The sequence below is a fragment of the Myotis davidii genome, unplaced genomic scaffold (genome assembly GCF_000327345.1).
Source record: "Myotis davidii unplaced genomic scaffold, ASM32734v1 scaffold1597, whole genome shotgun sequence".
NCBI classification, from domain to species: domain Eukaryota; kingdom Metazoa; phylum Chordata; class Mammalia; order Chiroptera; family Vespertilionidae; genus Myotis; species Myotis davidii.
This window is the reverse complement of record NW_006289394.1, coordinates 54,286-60,530: the sequence shown is the minus strand read 5'-3', so window position 1 is coordinate 60,530 and position 6,245 is coordinate 54,286. Positions and strand designations below refer to the sequence as shown.

The following is a 6,245-nucleotide window of genomic DNA, read 5'->3' as shown; positions in this document are numbered from 1 at the left end:
ATGTTCTGAAAATGTCACTCTAACTGTGGTCTAAAGACTAGAGTGTAGAGGGGCCAGCAAGGAAGCTTGGAGACCTTTAGGAGCTGTTGCTGTAAACTACATTTTGAAAGTAGAACTTACAGAACTTATTGATGGATATTAGAAGTAAGGGAGAAAAGGGAATCAAGGATGGTATACAGGGTGGGGCAAAAGTAGGTTTACAATTGTGAGTATGTGAAACAGAGTTTATTCTTATATTATTACTTATTAATTATTGTATTATTTTCCATATGAATAACTTTAAACCTACTTTTGCCCCACCCTATATATATTTTAATATACTGTTCCATATTAAAACCAAGAACAATATACAGGGTGTCCCAAAAAATGTATACACACTGTAACACCTAATAGCATTATTTTGAAAATGAAATGTATTTTAATAAACACTGCCTTTATAATTATTGCCTCTATTTTAGAGATGCAGATACTGAGGCACAGAGCTTAAGTAATTGATCTAAGCTTACATAGCTAGGAAATGGCACAGCTGAGGATTCCATTCCAGGTACTACAGCTCAAGTATCTGTGCTCCTAACTACTGTACAATGTGTGTGGTAAAATTAGTATCCTTATTCACACCTGGTGGCACTATGAATTTGTTCAACTTCAAACACTTAAATATAGAGTTACCATATGACTCAGTAATTTCTCCTACATATTCTCTCCCAAGAGAATTGAAAACGTATGTACAAAAACTTGTATACAAATATTCATAGCAGCATTATTCATAACATCACAAAAGTGGGAACAACCCAAATGTCCATCAATTTTGAATGGATAAACAAAATGTGGTATATCTATACACTAGGATATTACTTAGCCACAAAAGGAATGAAGTACTAAACAATGTTGCAACTTTGATGAACCCTGAAAACTTTATGCTAAGTGAAAGAAGCCATATACAAAAGGCCATATACTGTATGACTCCATTTATATAAACTGTATAGAATAGGCAAATCTATTGAGACAGAAAGCAGAGTAGGAGTTTCCCAGGACTAAAGGAAGGGGGAGAATGGAGATTGACTGCTAATGGTACAGGGTTACTTTTTGGGGTGATGAAAATGTTATGGAATTAGATAGCAACGATGGTTGTACAACCTTTTAAAATACTAAAGATTTCGAATTTGTACACTTAAATGGTGAATTTTATGGTATGTGAATTAGATCTCAATTTAAAATTTTCTAGGAAGGGAGAGAACAAGATCTCCTGTCCACTGTTGCCGTTATATTACACTGCCACTTGGCGTCACTGCTGAGGAATGGACAAAGTCCAGACAAGGTTTGTATAAAGCTCAGTAATGCCTTGCCAGCTCAGACCATGTCCAGGCTACAGGTGTGCTCCATGATTGAAGTGTAAGGTTAAAATTCGGACCATGTTCCCCAGAGCATGGGAAACACCATTCCAGAAAAGCTTAATTGAAGATCTTCTAGCCTCAGTCCCACACACTGTGCAACTACTTGCCCTCCAAAACAGACTGAGGTTTTTGGCTAATCCTGGTTCCCATATTAATGGAGATATTCACACTCTTTGAAAAAGCATCTCTGTTAAGAAGAAATACCTCTAAGCATGTCTTAAACTTTCAAAAACTTTGTTTTTTTTAAAGAAGTACTTTATGGATATAAAGGGAAATATTGAGTAATTTTCTTTTCCTGGAATAGGAGACTTTCAATGAGTCGAGGATTTTACATCAATTCTAAAATATTTATATTATTTAACCCAGTATTTCCAATCAAAATATTAAAAAGCTATATATATATGTGTGTGTATATACATATATATGTGTGTGTGTGTATATATATGTATATATGTGTAGGGTAATATTTCATCCTTTTCAATGGTTGATATATATATATATATATATATATATATGAAGATGGTCATCATGATACTATTGACAATAGCAAAAAAGAAATCAGAAATATCCAACAATGGGAATTGTATACATACTTCTGGGAAATCTGACACCTGTTAAAAATGACACTATTTAACATGAAAATCCTTATGCTATAATGCAAAATGATTTTTTAAAAGTAAGTATTTGTACATGTGTGTAAAAACATATATACACACACATTTATACAATTAAAAATAATGCATATACCAGCTAAAGTTATATTCATCTTTTACCAGGGTATATATTCTCATAGTCACTTTTTCACTTATATTTTAAAATTGTGAACATATCATACATACAAGAGTATTTATAATGTATGCATACAGTTTAAAGTGTATCCATTGGGTTTCAATCAGGAATCAGAATTATACTCAGTTGGTTTGACTAAAGAGATATTAATGTAGACACTATTTAAAGGGGTGTGGTAAGGTTGAGAGAATCATCCAGCTGAGGCACCCCAACCATCAAGATGAAGTTAAGAACCATCAACTTGAGAGTCTTGGTGCAACAGCGGGAAGCCCATACCATTTTTAGACTAAAGAGCAAGGGAGGATGCCCTGGCCGATTTGCTCAGTGGTTAGAACCAAAGGGTCACAGGTTCGATCAGGGTCAAGAGCATGTGTGTGAGCTGGAGCCATGGAGGAGAGACCTCCGGTCAAGAGCTGCAGCTGTGGAGAGACACAGCCACCACCAGACCCTTACACCGAAAGAGAGAAAGAATGGATAAAACATGTCCTACCTCTCTTTCCTCCTGCCTCTAATTTCCTGATGCCTCCATTGTTTAAACCCAGCTAAGAAGAGCCCAGGTGATGCTTTCCAAAAAGGTCAGCTTCTGGGGTAAAGAATAGGGCAGGGGAGGGAGAAAAATAAAAATGAGTAAATATGAGGGTAGACAGAGAAAACCCAGATAGTCTACTTATTTTTCTCACCCCAGATTTATTCTTGCCCTTTGCTCAAATGAAGAGAAGTTCATCCCCTGCACATGAAAATCACAGAGTCTTACCAATCATCAAATTGCTTTGAGGTGATGTCAGTTTGGGTGTAGTCTAGAAACTAAATTATAATATTTGTTTCCACCAGTACACTTCATGCAAAGTAACAGGGGAAGAGAGGCCAGGGAGGTTATAACCAGTTAACATTTTGTATGCAGAGCTACAATAATCCCTGCCTCTACAACTTGTCGCTAAGTTAAAAATGAGAATCAAAGCTTCCTACTTTATTCACGTACGTTTCCCTTGCCTTATGCACTACCGTGGTAAATCAGGGTTTTTTTACACTTTAATTTTTGCATGGTCTGAAATTTAAGTGGTCCTGACTTTATCAGGTTACTGCAGTTATCTAATGAGCATTATTATTGTAGATGGGAGGAATAAGATGGGCCCAGTGAATCTCTGGGGGTCATGCACAGTTCCCCTTCCCTTCATTGTATAGCTGCAACCCAATTTCCTCTTAGTCATTGGGATCAGTCATCCCAACTCTATCACTATGAGCAACCAAAATAATCAGGGGCAATTTCAACTTTCAATCAATAGAACCATGGCTGTGTCCTCAAGTGGTAGCATTTCTTTCCTTTGAACTAAGGCTTCCAAAAATGATAAACCCAAGGTTGTAAAAGAGGTGTGCTGGGTATTTTCCATTTGTCCTGTCAGTCTTTGTCCCTGGGAGGCTTGCCTCTATAGACTACACCCACCTGTCTCCTTCTTTCTCTGGCTTCCTGTCCATCCTCAACATTAAATCTATTCTGCCAGTAGAAAAGCCCTTAAAAATGTTTATAAGGATTATATGTTTAAATGACAACCTCTCACAAGATACATTCTCTTCCTGGAAACAGATCCAACAGTGGTGGTTGATACCATTTCTAGAGAATAAGTAAAACAGCTCATTAAGGTCTATGGAGGCTTAGGGCACAAGAGCACGGATCCTCATGTACTGACAAAGTTCACTTGAACTTTGTTAACAGGGTTACTGACAAAGTTCACTTGAAGCTTTTAAGTGAGACTGTCACTCTGCGTCCTCTGCCTCCCCTCAAAATCTGACAGCTCAGTCGCTGGGGTTTTGAATTTGCCTCTTCGACCTGCCCCTTCCAGGTGCCAAGTGTAGAACACAGCAGGCCTAAGTCGGGTGCGCGGGCCCTTTAAAGAAGGCAAGGACTGCGCTGACTGGCTGAGGGGTTGGAATCCGCTGTCACGGCTAGCCAATCCGCGAGGCGAAACCCGGTTCTTGGCGCGGACTAGGGGACCGGAAACCTGAATGTCTCTGCAGCCTTTACCTTGCCCCGCTCCTCCACTGCCCGCTGCCTAGTGATTGAGCAACAGCCTCGCGGGACCCGGCCGGCCACAGGTGGGTGTAGAGCGCGGGTCCACGTCCTCCGACGTTGAGCTGCCGGGCTCGGCGTGCAGGCCCGCGCGGCGCTCTCGCTCCTAGTGTGCGCCCGCCCTTGGCTCCCTTCCTGCTCCCAGTGGAGAAGGTCTCCTACTGGTTTCGGAAAGAATCCCTTCCTGTCGATAGGACTCCGGGCCTTTCCTGTAACCTTGTAATCAAACTGGGAAAGTATACAGAGCATTATCCACGGAAATCAGCATACCATTCAGGAAATACCCAGGTTATTGTCATCCGGGCGGGTGGAGTTAAATTAGGGAAACCCTCCGGAAGTTGTAGGTTTAGGGCTGGAATTTGCAGGGGAAGTGGACTAATGTGAACGGAACCCACCGACTTACTGAAAATGATTGTAATTATGCAACCAGTCATAAATGTAGGTTATGTGTAATTCGATCAGGAAGTGAGTCAGCGCAGAAATTTGGATGACTGAGGTCGTGGGTTATGGGATTATCCTTTAAAAAAAAAGTAGAATTAAATGCATGTTCCCAGCGGTGCCTGTAAATTGCAGCCTCAAGACTTCTCAGAAATATCCCTTCCCATTGTAATCTATAGCACAGCTGACACTGGGCTGGAGTATCAAAGAGCCCACTTTAAGGTTTCAGGCGTAATCAAAGGAAAAATGCAGTCATTGAGAACTCAAATCAGCATTCTCAGTCCTCTGAGACACACTGGTCTCTAAATTTTAAGTATCAAGAAATTTGTCACCAATGTGTTGGAATTTTTGAAAGGCTTACTTATACAACTGAGTGAATTCAGTTATTCCTATTGGAAGATCACTCTTGCTTATTTTCTTTCCTCAGTTTTACTGACAAATAATTGACATACATCATTGTCTAAGTTTAAGGTATACAGCATGATAGTTGGACTTACATATATTGTGAAATGATAACCACAACAGGTTCAGCTAATACCCATCATGTAGATACAGTAAGAAGAAAAAACTTTTTCCTTCTTGTGATGAGAACTATTAGGATTTATTCTCTTAACTTTCGTATGTATCATACAGCAGTATGAACGATAGTCATCATTTTACTAATATTTTGTGAGTCCAGCTGGTGTGGGTCAGTGGTTGAGCATTGACCTATGAACCAGGAGGTCACAGTTCAATTCCCAATCATGGCACATGCCAGGTTGTAGGTGATCCCCAGTGTGGGGCTTGCAAGAGGCAGCCAATCGATACTCTCTCATTATTGGTGTTTCTAACTCTCTCTCCTTCTTCTGTCCTCTCTGAAATCAATTAAAAAGATATTAAAATATATGTTTCTTTGAAAGATAAAAATGAAGGCCTTTCTTTCAACTCACTTTAAAAAGAAATGATATGAACAAGAACTGTGCAAAAGTTATGAGATAAAAAGAACTGCTATTTGGTACCAACGTTATATTATGCTCGAAGAGTGACATTTCCTACTGTAGGTAAGTTTAATTTAAGCCTTTGAGAGCCCTCTACAGCAAGTTCTAAACGTCCACCTGGTGAATAGCTAACTCTGTTTCTTGGTACTTCTCAAACTGTCCTTTTCCCATTGCAGTCATAGCTGCTTCTCTGACTCCACTCACACTGTTCCCTTCCTCTTCGTTCCATTTACACACAATGTTCAATACACACACAATGTTCCAGTCCCCACCTTTAAGATGAAACTTCTCCTAATGATTCAGGCTCCAGTAGTTTCCCTGTTGTTTGAATTCTGACAATTCGTAGAATCAGTCCTACACAACATAGCACTTGTTTACAGTCGTGGGTTCATAGAATTTGAGATTCATAGAACCTTAGAAATGGTCTGCTTTTATGTCCTTTATTTTAGAGGAAAGAAAGTTGAGGCCCAGAGCTGCCAGACCAAATGGACTAATTAAGTACTTGCTTTTATCTCTGCTTCTTCACAAATCAAACTAAAATAAGAACAAACGGATTTTTTAAAGGCATAAATCCACAAAGAC

The 6,245-nt window shown here is 39.4% G+C and overlaps 1 protein-coding gene across 2 annotated transcripts in view; it reads left to right on the top strand.

Annotated features, from left to right (window-relative positions):
* The first annotated feature begins 4,133 nt into the window (after window positions 1–4,133).
* PLGRKT (plasminogen receptor, C-terminal lysine transmembrane protein) overlaps window positions 4,134–6,245 on the top strand; it is a 41,802-nt gene continuing 39,690 nt past the window's right edge. The window contains exon 1 of one of the 2 annotated variants that reach the window (XM_006761600.2): window positions 4,134–4,274. The gene's annotated coding sequence lies outside the window, so the exon portion shown is untranslated. Of the gene's footprint in view, window positions 4,275–4,304; window positions 4,402–6,245 lie in introns of those variants that run through there. The other variant, XM_015562514.1, reaches the window with a different exon arrangement.